This window comes from Microcebus murinus, chromosome 10, assembly GCF_040939455.1.
Source record: "Microcebus murinus isolate Inina chromosome 10, M.murinus_Inina_mat1.0, whole genome shotgun sequence".
Lineage (NCBI taxonomy): Eukaryota > Metazoa > Chordata > Mammalia > Primates > Cheirogaleidae > Microcebus > Microcebus murinus.
This window is the reverse complement of record NC_134113.1, coordinates 9436437-9452444: the sequence shown is the minus strand read 5'-3', so window position 1 is coordinate 9452444 and position 16008 is coordinate 9436437. Positions and strand designations below refer to the sequence as shown.

Sequence of the window (16008 nt, the reverse complement as noted above, 5' to 3'; positions counted from 1 at the left end):
AAGGAGAAAGACATGATCATCTCAATAGATGCAGGAATATCTGTTTATGTTCAACCGAGCATAAGTCATGCAGGATACATTTGATAACTTCAACTACATTTAAACTACGAACTTTCTTTATCAAAAGATTATAAAGTGAACAGAAAAGGAAAATAAATATTTAAAACACTCATAATTTGACAAAGGAGAGGATGGAAAGAGTCCTGTGAATTAATTAGGAAGATGGACGATCAGTTGTGACAAAATGCAGGGGCACAGAAGGGTGGCAAAGCCATGGACAGGCCCTGCAGAGAGAGGAACCACACATGACCCCCCCCCCAAAAAAAAAGGATAAGTTGCTCAACCTCATGAGTAATGCAAATAAAAGCCCACAACAAGATACAACTTCACCCCCATCTGATTAGTAAGAATTTAAAAGTCTGGTAAAGGAAATTCTTGCAAGCGCTGGCAGGAATGTGGAACAATATGAACTCTCTTATGCTGCTGGTGACAGTAAGAATGGATTCAACCGCTTTGGAAATCTGTTTGGCACTACTGAGTAAATTTAAACCTGCATAATCTATGACCCAGCAATGTGTCTCCTTGGGACATAGCTTAGGACAAGTCCTGCAAACGTGCAATAAAATATATGTTTTTAAATGTGCATAACAACCTTATTTGTAAAAATCTGAAACTGGAAATAGCTCCAAAACCCAGTAGTCTGGGCAAGTAAAGCCAGGAATATTCACTGGATTCTTATCCAGAATTGAAATCAAATGAACTACAGTGATAGCACATCAACTTGAGAGAATCTTTCAAAATACCATCGAACAAAGGAACCAGGCGTTGGTTCCTTTGTTCGATGGTATTTTGAATACAAACCGTTTGGTGCCACTTACATGCAGTTCATAGGCAAAGCTAAATGCTATGTTGTATAACGATGTATGTGTAGATGGTGAAACTAAAGAGAAAACAAGGAAATAATTGTGGCAGAGATGAGAACGCTGATTTCTACTTGGGGAGAGAGGTGAGTATGAATACAGAGGAACATGCAGTTCTGGCGATGTGCCCTTTCTTAATTAGGAGGTTGAATATGTGGGCATTGGAGTTTTTTTTTTTTTTTTTTTGAGGGTCTTGCTCTGTTGCCCAGGCTAGAGTGCAATATCGTCATCATGGCTCACTGCAGCCTCAAACTCCTGGACTCAAGCCATCCTCCTGCCTCAGCCTCCTGAGACTATAGGTTTGTGCCACGACACCTGGCTAATTTTTCTATTTTTTTATGGAGACAGGGTCTCGCTATATCACCCAGGCTGGTCTTGAACTCCTGGCCTCAAGCCATCCTCCAGTCTCAACCTCCCAAAGTGCTGGAGTGTGAGCCACCTCACCCAGCCTAGAATTATTATTATTCTTTAAATGTTTGTATGTTTTATACATTCTTAGGCATGTAGTATGTATCATAATCCAAAAATTAAATTAAATTTAGAAGAAATGTTTCTGAAACTGTAGTCAGGGACCAGACACTACCAGGCATTTTAGGCTATGTTGAAGATTTTTGTATTTATTCTAAAAATACCAGATAGTTGTAGGAAAACTGCAGCTACAGAGAAATATTAAGATTACTAGAAAATGGCCAGGCGCGGTGGCTCACGCCTGTAATCCTAGCTCTCTGGGAGGCCGAGGCGGGCGGATTGCTCGAGGTCAGGCGTTCGAAACCAGCCTGAGCAAGAGCGAGACCCTGTCTCTACTATAAATAGAAAGAAATTAATTGGCCAACTAATATATATAGAAAAAATTAGCCGGGCATGGTGGTGCATACCTGTAGTCCCAGCTACTCAGGAGGCTGAGGCAGAAGGATTGCTTGAGGCCAGGAGTTTGAGGTTGCTGTGAGCTAGGCTAACGCCACGGCAGTCACTCTAGCCTGGGCAACAAAGCGAGACTCTGTCTCAAAAAAAAAAAAAAAAAAAAAATTACTAGGAAAAAAAGTGAATCAAAAGAAAATAAAGATAATTCAGGACATAGAAGATAACTGTGGGGTGAAAGCTCCTCAGGGTAATTTAGGAGATGCCCCATACACAAAACAACAAGACGCTCTGAGAAAACAAGAAAGAATTTTTGGACCTTAAAAATATTGCTGGAATTTAAAAAATTAATGGAAGCGTTAATGGATCCTAGAATATAGAACAAAAAGAAGGATAAAATGAAAGACAAGACAAGGGGTATAGAGGATCTATCCAGAAGGTCCAGCATCTGCCATCAGGAGTTCTGGAAAGAGAACATATGGAGAAGAAAAGGGAGGAAATGACCAAACGGAAAAGAATTTTCCAGAACAAATGTGGCACAAGCTATCGTATTGAAAGGGCTCATCAAATGATAAGCAGGATGGATTTTTAAAAGACTAACACCTACACATACTAAGAAACATCTGAACATCAAGGATAAAAAGAACATTTAAAACTTTGTTTTAAAAAAAAAAATCACCAAAAAACAAGCATGAGTCAGTCTGGCATCAGCAATAACAAAGGCCAGTAGACAGCAGAGAAAAAGTCTTCAAATTCTGAGACAAAATTACTTTGAAAGGCCGGGCGCGGTGGCTCACGCCTGTAATCCTAGCACTCTGGGAGGCCGAGGCGGGCGGATTGCTCGAGGTCAGGAGTTCGAAACCAGCCTGAGCGAGACCCCGTCTCTACCATAAAAATAGAAAGAAATTAATTGGCCAACTAATGTATATAATATAAAAATCAGCCGGGCATGGTGGCTCGTGCCTGTAGTCCCAGCTACTCGGGAGGCTGAGGCAGGAGGATCGCTTAAGCCCAGGAGTTTGAGGTTGCTGTGAGCTACACCACGGCACTCATTCTAGCCTAGGCAAGAAAGCGAGACTCTGTCTCAAAAAAAAAAAAAAAAAAAATTACTTTGAATATAAAATTCTATACCTTCTGGGCCAGTTGAAAATGCTGTCTGTAACAGAAAGTGTGACTCAAAGTGCATTCAACAAACAGGAGGCTATTTTTCTTCATCTAATAAGACATCTGTCATCTTAGCAAAGGAAGCATTGCTTGTTTGTCCAGTGGGATCAGAGGCAATATTAGCACGAGCTTCTCTGTGATTCCACCTTGTATTTGTTGTCACATGGTCACAAGGTGACTGCTACAGCTCCAGACATCACACCCATGTTCATTGCAGACAGGAGGAAGGTGGTGCTGTGTGCACAAGTTCCCTTTTATTCTGATTCTATTAGGAAAGCAAAGCTTATCCAGGAAACCCAGGCAAGCTGTCGCTGAGGTTCAATGGCCAGAAACAGGTCACATAGCTCCTCCTGGCTGCCCACGAGTGTGAGAAAGCAAGTATTTAGCCCAATTGTATTGCTGCCCCATACACAGAAAAGAGGTTCTGTTCGGAAGAAAGATGTGGGGAAATGGGTATTAGTAGGCGACTAACGGGTTAGGCTCACTAGCTAAAATCAAATGTGAGGGCTAAATAAAATCATTTTTCAGACACACTAGAGCTCTGAAAATTTACCTCCTGAACACCCTTTGTTAGGAAGTTATTTGAGAATCGACTTCAGCAAGAACAGCAATGTCATTAGGGTAAGTAATGCTAGCTATGTGTCAATGGAAAAAAGCCAAACTCTGTAAAATAATTTTTTTTTTTTTTTTTTTTTTTTGAGACAGAGTCTCACTTTGTTGTCCAGGCTAGAGTGAGTGCCATGGCGTCAGCCTAGCTCACAGCAACCTCAAACTCCTGGGCTCGAGTGATCCTTCTGCCTCAGCCTCCCGAGTAGCTGGGACTACAGGCATGTGCCACCATGCCCGGCTAATTTTTTATATATATATCAGTTGGCCAATTAATTTCTTTCTGTTTATAGTAGAGACGGGGTCTCGCTCTTGCTCAGGCTGGTTTTGAACTCCTGACCTTGAGCAATCCGCCCACCTCGGCCTCCCAAGAGCTAGGATTACAGGCGTGAGCCACAGCGCCCGGCCTTCTGTAAAATAATTTTAAAGAGATTTATTCTGAGCCAAATTTGAGGACTATGACCTGGAGCCACTGCCAGGAGGCCTCGAGCAAGTGGACTCGCTGTGGCTGGGTTACAGTTTGGTTTTATACATTTCAGGGAGACAGTGGCTACAGGTAAAGTCATAAATCAATACGTGGGAGGCACACATTGGTTTGGCCCGAAAGGTGGGACATCTCAAAGAGGTGGGGGGGGGCTTACAGGTTACAGGTGGGTTTAAAGATTCTTTGGCTTGTAATTGGTTAAAGACAGGAAGCTTTGTCTGAAGGCTTGAAATGTTTTAACATAAGGAGCTGTTCTCAGAGATAAGTCACCTGACATAGATTTGTTGTGTAAATTGAGGACCTGCAGGTGTGTCTTGCATACCCTTAGGCCTGTTAATGGGTTACAAAGGATGTCCCCAAGAAGGGAGGGGGCATGATGAGGCATGTCTCACCCCCCTTCTCCTGGCAAACAATTTAGTTTTAGGATATTCCTTTGGCCACTAGGGGGTCCATTCAGTCAGCCGGTGGGGGGGGGGTGAGCCTTAAAATTTTATTTTAGTTCACATATGAGACCACACACACACACACACACACACACACACACACACACACACACACACATATGGTCTCCGTGGTTAAATACGCGAGGACCACCCTGGAGCCCAGTGCAGGTTATTGGTGCCCCGCACATTCATTCAGGACCTCAGGAACATGTGGCTGGTAGGCACAGGGGAAAAAAGAGCAAAGAAGGTATATCCCTTCCATGTAAGGTCACACACCTTCCAGGCACATTTCATTAGCAAAAACTAGTCATGTGACTGAAACTGGGTGCAAGGGATTGGGTAAGCCCTGCATTGTTGGCTAGGAGGCAAAGGAGCTCGCGGACTCTGGTGAGCACCAGCGGGCTGCGTAAGAGGCGGCAACAACTACGAGGAAGGTGTAGCAAATAAGAAACAAAGGGACTCATTCAGAGGTACACTGGAGAGAAATCTCAGGAGCATCCCTGCAGCGACAAGCCTAGAAAGCAGTTTTCATGCATCGTGGGTAGAAATCTAGGTGTGGAAACACTGCGTGGTGCATGGCAACTTTTCGAGATAATGCCACACTGTTTTCTGAGTTAGCTGTTCTAGCTTTCATTCCCACCAACGCTGTTTGAGAGTTCCAGTCGCTCCTCATCCTTGCCATCACTTGACATTGTCAATCTCCAGTTTTACCTATTTATTGCACATCTGCCGACAGAATGCAGAGAACTTACGCTTCTCTAATGACTAATGATGTTGAGTGTCTTTTCAGGTACTTATTTGCCATTCATATATTCTCTTTGGTGTAATGTGTTTTCAAATCTTTTGCCTATTTTTTTAGATCAGATTGTCTTCTTACTCTTGAGGTAAAATAACTCTTTATGTATTCTTTGTATATTACAAGTCCTTGATCAGTTAGATGTTTTGTAAATATTTCCTCTAAGACTTTGGCTTGCCTTTTAATTTTCTTAATGATATCTTTCTAAGAACAAAAGCTCTAACATTGAGGGACATGATCCACCTTGAATTAATTTTGTATATGATGCAAGATGAGGGTCAAGGTTTATTTTCTTCCATATGGTTAATCAATTATTCTAGTATCCTTTTCCTCACTGAATTGCCTTAGCATGTTAACCGAAAGTCAATTTTCCTTAAATGTATGGATCCACTTCTGAACTCCCAATTCTGTTTCATTAAACATCTATTCTCATGTTGGTACTAGAGTTTCTTTATTATTGCGGTATAGTATTGTACAGTACATTTTTATCTTTTTTATTTATTTATTTATTTATTTTTGAGATGAGCTCTCGCTCTGTTGCCCTGGCTAGTACAGTAGCATCATCATAGCTCACAGCAACCTCAAACTCCTGGGCTCAAGTGATCCTTCTGCCTCAGTCCCCTTCGTAGTTGGGACTACAGGCATGCGCCACCATGCCCGGCTAAAATTTTCTCTATATATTTTAGTTGTCCAGCTAATTTCTTTCTCTTTTTTTTTTTTTATTTTGGCATATTATGGGGGTACAGATTTTAAGGTTTCAATAAATGCCCATTTCCCCCCTCCCCCCAAAAGTCTGAGTCTCCATCATGACCATCCCCCAGATGGTGCACATCTCACTCATTATGTATGTATATACCCGCCCCCCTCCCCCCTCCCATCTTTCTCTTTTTAGTACAGACAGGGTCTCACTCTTGCTCAGGCTGGTCTTGAACTCCTGACCTCAAGCGATCCTCCCACCTCAGCTTCCCCGAGTGCTAGGAGCTATAGGTATTTTTTATACATCCTTTATTAGATTGAGAAATTTTCCTTCCTAGTTTGATAAGAATTTTATGATAGAGCGTTGAATTTTTTCAAGTGCTTTTTCCGAATCTATTGGGATGACCATATAGTTTTTCTTCTTTAATTATTATGGTAAATGAACATTTGATTTTTTAAATCAATAATAAAGTTAAATCTATAAAGTTTGATTTTTAATTATTATAAAAATGTAATGAATATTCAGATTGAAAGCGCCCAGCAACACGGATGAAAACAGCCCCACACTAAGACACATGGTATGGAAATTTCAGAATGCTGGGAACAAAGAGAAAAATCCTACAAACTTCCAAGAAGAAAACAATGGGTCATAGACAAAAACGGTACACCAGAATGGCTTCGAATGGCTCAACTGCAAGTTGGAACAGGAAGACAACAGAGGAATGCCTTCAAATTCCTGCAAGAAAATTATTTTCAACCTGGAATTCTATATACACCTAACCAACCTACCAATGAAGTATGAGTGGGGAAACAAAAACATTGCAGACATACAAGGTCTTCAAAAATTTATTTCCCATTTTTTTTTCCTTTTTTTTTTTTTTTTGAGACAGAGTCTCGCTTTGTTGCACAGGCTAGAGTGAGTGCCGTAGCATCAGCCTAGCTCACAGCAACCTCAAACTCCTGGGCTCAAGCAATCCTCCTGCCTCAGCCTCCCAAGTAGTTGGGACTACAGGTATGCGCCACCAGGCCCGGCTAATTTTTTTCTATATGTATTAGTTGGCCAATTAATTTCTTTCTATATTTATAGTAGAGACGGGGTCTCACTCTTGCTCAGGCTGGCTTCGAACTCCTGACCTCGAGCAATCTGCCCGCCTTGGCCTCCCAGAGTGTTAGGATTACAGGTGTGAGCCACCGCGCCCGGCCTTTTTTCCTTTTTTGAGACAGTGTCTCACTCTGTTGCCCAGGTTGGAGCATAGGGGATTGGTCACCGCTCACTGCAGCCTTGAACTCCTGAGCTCAAGCGATCCTCCTGCCTCAGCCTCCGGAGTAGCTGGGACTACAGGCATGTCATGCACCCTTTCTCAGGAAGCTACTGAAGGATTTTTGCAACCAGAAAGAGGGAGTAGAACAAATAAGAAGCCATGAGATCAGGGAGAAATAGGAGAGAACTGAAGGAGATTTCCAGAACAACAGGTATACTACCCCAGGCATGGAAAGCAGTCGGTTCAGACCAGAGCAGGTTGGAAGGCACCGGGAGAGTTGTCTTCAAGACAACTTGAAATTGACAGACTAGCTGGTGTGCCGGAAGTGCTGAGATATTTTAGACAACTGGCAGGGTACCTGGGGTTGAACTGGTGATAAGTGCATTTTTTTTAATGAAGCAAAATAAGGCCGGGTGCGGTGGTTCATGCCTGTAATCCTAGCTCTCTAAGAGGCCGAGGCGGGTGGATTGCTCAAGGTCAGGAGTTCGAAACCAGCCTGAGCAAGAGCGAGACCACGTCTTTACTAAAAATAGAAAGAAATTAATTGGCCAACTAATATATATAGAAAAAATTAGCCGAGCATGGTGGCGCATGCCTGTAGTCCCAGCTACTCGGGAGGCTGAGGCAGCAGGATCGCTTGAGCCCAGGAGTTTGAGGTTGCTGTAAGCTAGGCTGACACCACGGCACTCACTCTAGCCTGGACAACAAAGTGAGACTCTGTCTCAAAAAAAAAAGCAAAATAAAAGACAAGTAGAAAGTCCAGAAAAACAAAAAAGATAATCTTGAGAAAGTGAAAGCAGTCATAGTACACCAAAACACAGCACACGGCCCAGCTGTGAAGAGCAATTATTAATACATTTTCTTTATGTATGATGTACACACATTACATATAAATTATATACATGTATAATAACAGAATACATATATATAGATTAAACATGTATAATTGTGATAAAAAGTAAACAAAAAAGATGCTGTCCACTGTAGGCAGTGGGGTGGGCGGCCCCTCCGCAGCTGCCTGTGGCCATGGTTGCGGGGAAGAAGGACTAGAGGGGGAGTCAGGAGGCCCCAGCAATGGCCCAATGAAGACACGAGCGAGGCCTGGGCTGGGCCCTGCGGAGAATGGAGAGAGGTGATCAGATGAGAGAGAGAGAGAGAGAGAGAGAGAGAGAGAGAGAGAGAGAGAGAGAGGAGGTGGGATGGATTAACTGGGGGAGGACGGGGGAGATGGTCAGTTGGGCCGGGTTTGGGAGAGGGTGGTGCCCTTCCCTGAGCTGGACCTTCTCCTTCAAAGCGGGAACAGGAGTCCTCAGAGGAGGCCACCTCGCCTTCCTGCCTCGACCCTCAGCCCCGGCCAACTTGGTGGCCGGGTGGCCTGAGCGGTCAGGAAGGGCTGTGCTCCTGGAAGGGCCTCACATGTGGCTCAAATGCTCTGGTGTCTTGGAATTCGTCATAATCGTTGAACAAGGGAACCCGCGTTTTCATTCTGCACTGAACCCCACAAATTATGCAGCCAGTCCCAGCACCCTTCGTGTCTCACCGCGTGCGGCTCGGGTCAGCTGTGCAGCTCTGGGAGCTCAGGTGCTTGGACCTCCTGGTGCCACCACTTTCTGGATTCCAGATCCCAAGGACTGTCACCACCACCCTCCCCGTGTCTTGGGTGTTCTGTCCTCAAAGTGTGGTCCACGACCTGCATCCGCCTCGCGTGGGAGCCGCCAGAAATGCAGATTCCTGGGCTCTGCCCACCCCCACCGAGTCGCACCTGTACTGTAACAAGCCATCCCCAGCTGGCTCGGGCACGTTAGTTTGTGAGAAGCAGTCTTAGGCCATACCTAGGGAACATGCTGGACTCTTTTCTTTTTCCTGACTCAACAGGTCACCAGGTAGCATGAATTCCACCCTAGAAACACCTCACATCCCCTGCCACTGCTCCCTGGGTGGCCTCGCCGGGAAGTCCCACAGCCTTTTCAGACAGAGCGTGTCCAACCCTGAGCGCCCTGCCCTCCCAGGCTACCACCTCTCCATCCCCCTCGTCCCCTCCTCCGCCCACCCCTTCCTCCCCCCTTTCCCCACACCCCTTCTCAAGTACCTGGCCAGGTGAACTGAACCAGCCAAGCCACGTACCCAAGGAGTGTTTCAGGTCCTCCTTCTGGCTCACCTGCTGTCCCCTCTCAATTCCATCCCCTTCTCCCACCCCTGTGGCCACCACCACCACAACCTCCCTCCCTCCAAGATGCAGCCACCAGCACCTCTCACTTTAGCCACCTCCTCCATCCAGCTCTTGCAGCCAGACGGCCACATGACTCCCCACTAACAGCCTTTCAGCGGCTGTCAGCTCAGGGCCTCCGTACCTTTGCATATGCTGTTCCCCTCATTTTTGCACACCTCCCCACCCCCCATCTGCTTACTAAACGCTTCCGCCAATCGCTAGTCTTTCCATCTTTCAAAACGAGGCTCAAGCATCTTCTCCACAGCCTCCCTGGCAACCCCTCTGCCTGCCCTCGGCAAACCTCTGGGCTTTCCGGTCTGCGTGTGCCTTCCCATCAGACTGGGAACATGCCTGATTCATCCCTCCGTCCTGGTGCTCTGCCTGGGGCCAGGCACACAATAGGAGTTCTGTGTTTGTTGAGTGAATAAAGGCCCAGTGAGAGGCTGATTGATCTTCAGCAAAGCACAGAAGAGGCCAGAAGACAGGGCTACACAGCAGGAGGTGGGAAGGCCATTGAAGGGCCAGCCCTGGTTTTAAAATTTAGAGACAGGGCTACAGGACAGCTGGTACCCAGAGTTCTGGTTTTATGCCCTGGAGGACAGCAGGATTCACTGTGACCACCAGGTGGCGCCAGGCCCCCAGGTGTCTGGCTGCCCAGCGCACACTCCCGACTTGCGTGACGGGTGGGTGGATGGAGCTGGAGGAAGCCAGAGCCTGGCCTGCAGGACGCACGGCAGCAATGCAAGAGGGTCCTCCTAGGCGGGCCCTTGGTGTCACCTCAGGTCCTCAAGGGATCTCTTGCGCCAGCTATGGTGCCCGAGAGTCCATCGGCGCCTGCTGTGCAGGACAGGGAGGAGTGCCTCAGATGAAAGGACGTGTCAGGAGGAAAATGGAAGAGGACACTGAGCATCTCTCCCAAGGTCACACAGCTAGCGAGGGCGAGCCAGGCATTTCCACCTGCACCCCGTGTTGTACAGACACCTGGCCCTGGGGCCTGTCTGCTGCCGCTACCCGAGCCGGGTGGAGCCCACACAGCCCAGCCCCAAGCGCCCCATACCTTGTGGCCTCTCCCTAGAGTCTGAGCCCCTCATTTTACAGAGGAGGAACCTGAGGCCAGGGATCCCCGGACAAGAGCTCCGGCCTGGTGGCCCCCAGTGCCCCTTCCTTCCCCATTTATGATGACCTTTGTCCCTTCCTGTCCAAGGACCCCTGGTTGGCTGCCATGGGCTTTTCTGGGGACCCTCCCTTCACTGCCCTCCTGCCCCCTGCCCCAGACCCCAGCCCTGTCCTACAGCCCCGGAGGATTCCCTGCACCCCTGGACTGGAAGGGATCTTCACCTGGGGCCAGGTGGGGACTGGAGCCAGGTGCATGGGGGTGCAGGTGGAGGGAGGGCAGCAGGATGGGTGTAGACAGGCGTGTCCTTGCCAGGTTCCCACCTGAAGCCCTCAGGTGCAGCCCTGTCCCCGTCCACCTGTGTTTGGGACCCAAGGGCCAGTGGCTGGGCTGAGACTCATTTCCTCCCAGCCCCCACACCTGCTCCTGCCCCTCGGCCCATCTGCTTCTCCTCCCCCTCACCAAGCCCTGGCCTCTGCCCCTTTTCCGAGGGACACCCCTCGGTTATCCTGTCTCTTCTCAGGTCACCCCTCCTTTCCTCTGCTGTCTCAGCCCTCCCCCAGCCGGGCCGGGGCAGCTGGCCTTCCCACTGCCTCCACCTCCGCACTGAGGGCCTCCTGCACCGCCCGCAGTCCACAGCTGGGGAAACTGAGGCCTCTCCTGTCTCACCTCAGAGACATGGTTGGGGCTTGGTCACCTGTGTGTCACAGAGCCAGCCCCGATAAATGCTGCGGGTGAGATGGCAGGCGGGGTCCGCGGGGCTGGGCTCCACCACGCCTGCCGTGCAGCCTGGGCGCGTCCCGCCACCTCTCTGCCCCTCCATTGCCTCGCTGTCAGACCGGCAAGAGTGAGGCGACTTCCTAGGGTCCTGGTGAAAACTGACAAGACGATGTTTGGGAAATAAATGCGGAGCCTAAGGTGGTTGTCATTCATTCGTTCAACATCGATCGAGCACCTATCATGTGTCATTACTGAGTTCAAAAGAAACCAAGTCACAAGGCCCCGGATTCCCTGCCTCCCACCCAGCGCTCTTTCCTGGGGTGTCCCTCGAACCTGTGCCCTGCGCAGAAGCCGCCAGCAGCTCCTGGTGGTGCTGACCGGGGCCCCTCAGGTCCCGACTGCTGGCTGTGGCACTCACGGCCCTCCGTCATCTGGCTCCAACTTCTTTCCCCCGTGGTCACCCGTTATTTTGTGGCACCAAATTCCACCGCAGCCGCGTGGGGCCAGGTCCCACACCCAGAGCATTCTGGGCTTCCTCGCCAGCCACCTGTGCCCACGTGGCCCCGATGGAACAGCTGCCACTCTGGCCCTGCCAGGCAAACTCCTACCACCTTTTTCTGACACATTTCCCAGTGTGGCCGCTCTGACCGCCTGGAGCCAGCTCTGAGCGACGCCACCCCTCGCCTAAGCTACCGCCCCGACCCTCGGCCAGGCCCCGCACAGCCTCGCTCTACCTCTGACCGACGCAGGTGCTGGATGGGTGCAGGGCATGGCCTGGCACCGCATGGTCGGAGTCCAGCCAATGTCCCCCTGGGGCCATTCCCATATATCACATTCCTCGGGAGGGGACTAAATGGCCAAGAGTGGCGGCCTCCTCTGCCCCAGGGCCTGCCCCCTGGAACTGCACCCCGTCCTCCCCCAGACACCAGGGAGCCGGGGTTACTCAGGTGGAATCCCTGGGCCGGAGCCTTCGGCTGGGGGGAGGGAGGGAGACTTCCACTCTGCTGCGCCCCCCACACCCCGGGGCTCAGGCCCTTCTGGGGGCCCTGCTGAGTCCTCCCAGCCTCTACTTGCTCCCCTCCCGCCCGGGGTCTCCATCCCTCTGGGGCATCTTGTGCATCTCTGTCCCCAGTTCAGCGCTAACTAGCTGCCTCCGTGGGGTTTCTGCCCAGTTCATTCACTCTCCGCTAGCTCATCCCTGACACAGTGAGCGCCTGCTGGATGCTAGTTGATGTGCCAACTCATGGAAGTGTCACCACACCTCTCAGAGGAGTTCCGGGAGGAGCTGATGATGGTGATGGGGGGCGGGGTAGCTAGTGAGGAAACTGAGGCTCCAAAAGAGATTGTTCCTTGCACAGAAACTCACAAGCAGGTGGCAGTTGGGCTCTGTCTTCCACGGAGCTGGAAGGGGGCTGACAACACTCGCTGGAGGCTGGGCTCGCCCATCGGGGTCCCCAGAGCCGGGCTGGGTCGGGGTTCCAGGGGTAGCTTCGAGGCTTCAGAAGTTGAGAGGCTCGACAGGAAAAGCCACCGGAGCCCCCCACCCCCCCAGGAGCCTCCTTCTGAGAAGGAAGTGTTATTTAACCCACATTGTGTCCGGAGAGAAAACACGGGGTCCTTGGACCCTGGCCAGCCTCCTGCCTTCGGGCTGTTTGGCTTTGTTTGTTTTCTTGGCCTTTTTTTTTTTCCTTTTTCTTTGGGCTAATTGTTCTCATTAAATCTTTTTGTCCTGTTTTGTTTTTTACGAGGCTGACAATGCTACCCAGTGCTCAGCGCTGCTTCCTGTGTTTCTGCCCCAGCTCAGCCTCCCTCGATGGGCCTTGCTTCCTGTTGTGAGCCGGTCGCCATGGCAACCGGAGGCCTGGTGGGCTCCACGGGGGGCAGGGAGGAATGACATCAGTGACATCACCGGGTGAGAAGGCGAGGGGCCAGGGTCGGAGGGGGTTGCACGGGGGACAGGCAGCAGCAGTGGAGCCAGGCGCATTGCTGAGGGGTGACTCACAGCCCGGGAAGGGGAAGAATGCCCTCACATTCTTTTGGGAGGTAAACAAGGTCAGGGAGTGCGGCTGGGATCCTGTTTACCTGGCCCTGGCCCCCCAGGGGACCCACAGCCTGTGCAGGACAGCACACTGGAACAGAACCAGCCGGACTTCAGCGCTAGGGAGCTGGGGGAATGTAGGGGGAGGGGACAACAAGGGGCCCAAGGGTGGGTGCCAGAGACAGAAAGACCCAGATTCAAATCACAACTCTGCTAGGTGACAGGTCTGTCACCTGACCTTCCTGAGCCTCGGTTTCCCTATTTCTAAATGGGGATAATCGTCCATGTAGGTGGCCCCTTGGTCTCCCATCATTTCAGGATGTTTCCAGGGGGTCTCTGCATATCTTTCTGTTCCCCACCTGCCAAAGGCCTGATCTGAGGTTGGGCCTCCATGTCTTTGATCGGGAGAAGCCGGGGGCTGCCCCTGAGCCAGCCCGGGTGATGCCACGAGGCCGGGAGAGCAGCCTCAGAAGGAGGCGTCGGTGGGTGTACAGCCTGGAGGGGGCCCTTCCCAGAGCCCCATCTCCCATCCCGGGGTCCCCTGCCCATCAGGGAGGGTCACTGGAGCCCCTCCTGCCTATACTGTCATCAGACTCTGGGGGCCTTGGTGCCAGGGCCCTGCAAGGACAGCCTCGGGGAAGGGGCTGGAGCTGGGGGCCAGCCCCGGTGGGTGTCTCAGAGACAAAGCTTTGCCAACTGCAACACAGACCGGCTGCTGGCAGGGCGGGGCTGCATCTCTCCAGCATGCCCGACCCTGCAGGTGCCATGTGGGGGCATCAGGACAGGGCCCCCAGCGGTCACAGTTGAGCTGAGGCCGCCTGGCCTGGTGGCCAGGAGTGTGGGCGTCAGTCACTAGCCGGGGCTCCTGTCTGGCGCTGCCACTTGCTCGATGGCGCCTTCAGACGTCCCTTAGCCCCTCTGAGCCTTTTCCTGGTCTGTAGAGCAGACTCTACCGGGTTGAAGTGAGACGAAGTGAGTTAATGCACATGCGCATGCCGCACATAGTAGGCCCTAAAGTGTGTTGAACCCACACAGGCCCCGCGGCCCCCGGAACCTCCCAGCAGTGCCCAAGCCCCCCACTCTCGCATTCTGAGCACCCAGCCAGGGCAGGAACAGTGCCGACCAGATGCCCCGTGGTTTTCCCATAAAGGGACCGGACTTGGGTTTCCCTGGACAGGGAATATCCTGTTCTCCCGGAGGAGGGGGAGGAAGAGAAGCGGGAAGGACACAGCCGCGCTGCATTCCTGGCATTCTTGGCGGCAGCCCTGTCCAGCTGCCTCGGAGGCGCTGCTGGGGGCACTGGCCCAGTGCCATGCCGCCGGCCCCACATGGCAGAGCAGCATCCTGCTTGAGTGCTCCTAGAACTTGGGGTGACAGGGATCCCTCCTGTGCCTGTCCCACTCACCCCAGACTATCACAGAAGCAACTGAACCCCAACCCTGCAAGCAGAGATTTGGGGCATCTGGGGGGAGCCCACAAGAGGGAGGGGTGTCTGCTTTCAGTTCTACCTTGTGAGGCTCCCCAGCCCCCCTCCCACCCCCAGGGAAGCTCTGGAGAGTGGGGCCAGCAGGGTTGGAAGGGGAGGCAGGGGAGAGGCAGAAGGCCCTCTGGTCTTTAGTGCCTGGAACAGTCACTTTCCTTCTCTGGGACCTCCCTTCTCTGGGCAACCCCAGCATTGCTACACTGTGGTGTCACAGTCTATGGTATCATAACTGCCTCTTTGCAGGGCCTTTTCCCCTGACCAAGGACGGGAACCCAGCCCTTCTCTGCACTGGGCCTGGCCCGGCGGGTTCCAGTGGTTTCCGCTGTCTGTTTAGGGTCAGCGCTGTCCACAGCAGTGGTCTGCAGGATTCCAACTCACCAGGGGGCTGGAAACAACACAGCCCTGGGGTGGTCGGGCTCCAGAGCCCCCTTGCCAGAAGGGAGTGCCTTGGGGGTCTCAGGAGGGCAATGGCCGTCCAAGGTCCCATAGCCAGCCAAGGGGAGCTGACTCAGGAACCCGCGGATTTGCTGTTCTTCCGCAAAACCACCCCAAAACTGGGTGCATTCTTTCCCATGTTTTCTGCAAATGGTCCCTGGTTTCACACCCATAGGAGCCAGAGCAGTCTGGGGGGAAGCGGCAGCCGGTGGCTGGGACAGTGCTGCTCCGCAGGGTCTGCCTCCAAGACCGCCGGCAAGCAGGCGGCTCCAGACACGGCCACCTCTGCCTCTCCCCGCGCTGCCCTCTGCACTGGGGGAGCCTGGGGGTCTCTCAGGGCCTGGGGTTGGGGGAGGCAGGAGGGCTGTGCTCCGGTGGAGGCACCTGGGGTCAAGCCTGGGGTGCCAGTCTCTAGACTCCCTCCCCCCTCCGTCCCTCCTCTCCCGCCAGCTCAAGGACATCCCAAGCCACCCTGCCCTGTCCTACAGTCCCTCCCGAGAAGTCCCCATTTCCCACGCTAACAGCCACGGTGGCTCTGGGGACAGAGACCAGGCCACACGGAGACGCAGGAAAGGCTCTTTGCTGGAGTCAGGAGCCCAAGAGGCCCCAACCCCTGGACCTCAGCACCTCCACTAGGCCTTCAGAGGGTTGGATGACGAGGTCCCCTGGGGCCAGTCTCACTCAGCCCTCTGTGGTCTCGGGACTTTGAAATGCAAGTTTCAGTTCCGTGACCATCCGCCTCCCTCCGCACGCCCTTGAGAGCACTCAGCAGAGGACTCT

The 16008-nt window shown here is 51.7% G+C and overlaps 1 protein-coding gene and 1 long non-coding RNA gene across 2 annotated transcripts in view; both read right to left on the bottom strand.

The window, feature by feature from the left end:
* Window positions 1–16008, bottom strand: part of LOC105858493 (DNA dC->dU-editing enzyme APOBEC-3G-like) — a 207153-nt gene that overhangs the window by 115728 nt on the left and 75417 nt on the right. The gene's annotated exons all lie outside the window — the stretch shown is intronic.
* On the bottom strand, window positions 8084–13114 carry LOC105858633 (uncharacterized). Its single transcript, XR_001148187.3, has 3 exons — window positions 12639–13114; window positions 11222–11430; window positions 8084–8342 (listed from the first exon to the last, which is right to left on the bottom strand). It is a non-coding gene; the product is annotated as an uncharacterized LOC105858633 (long non-coding RNA).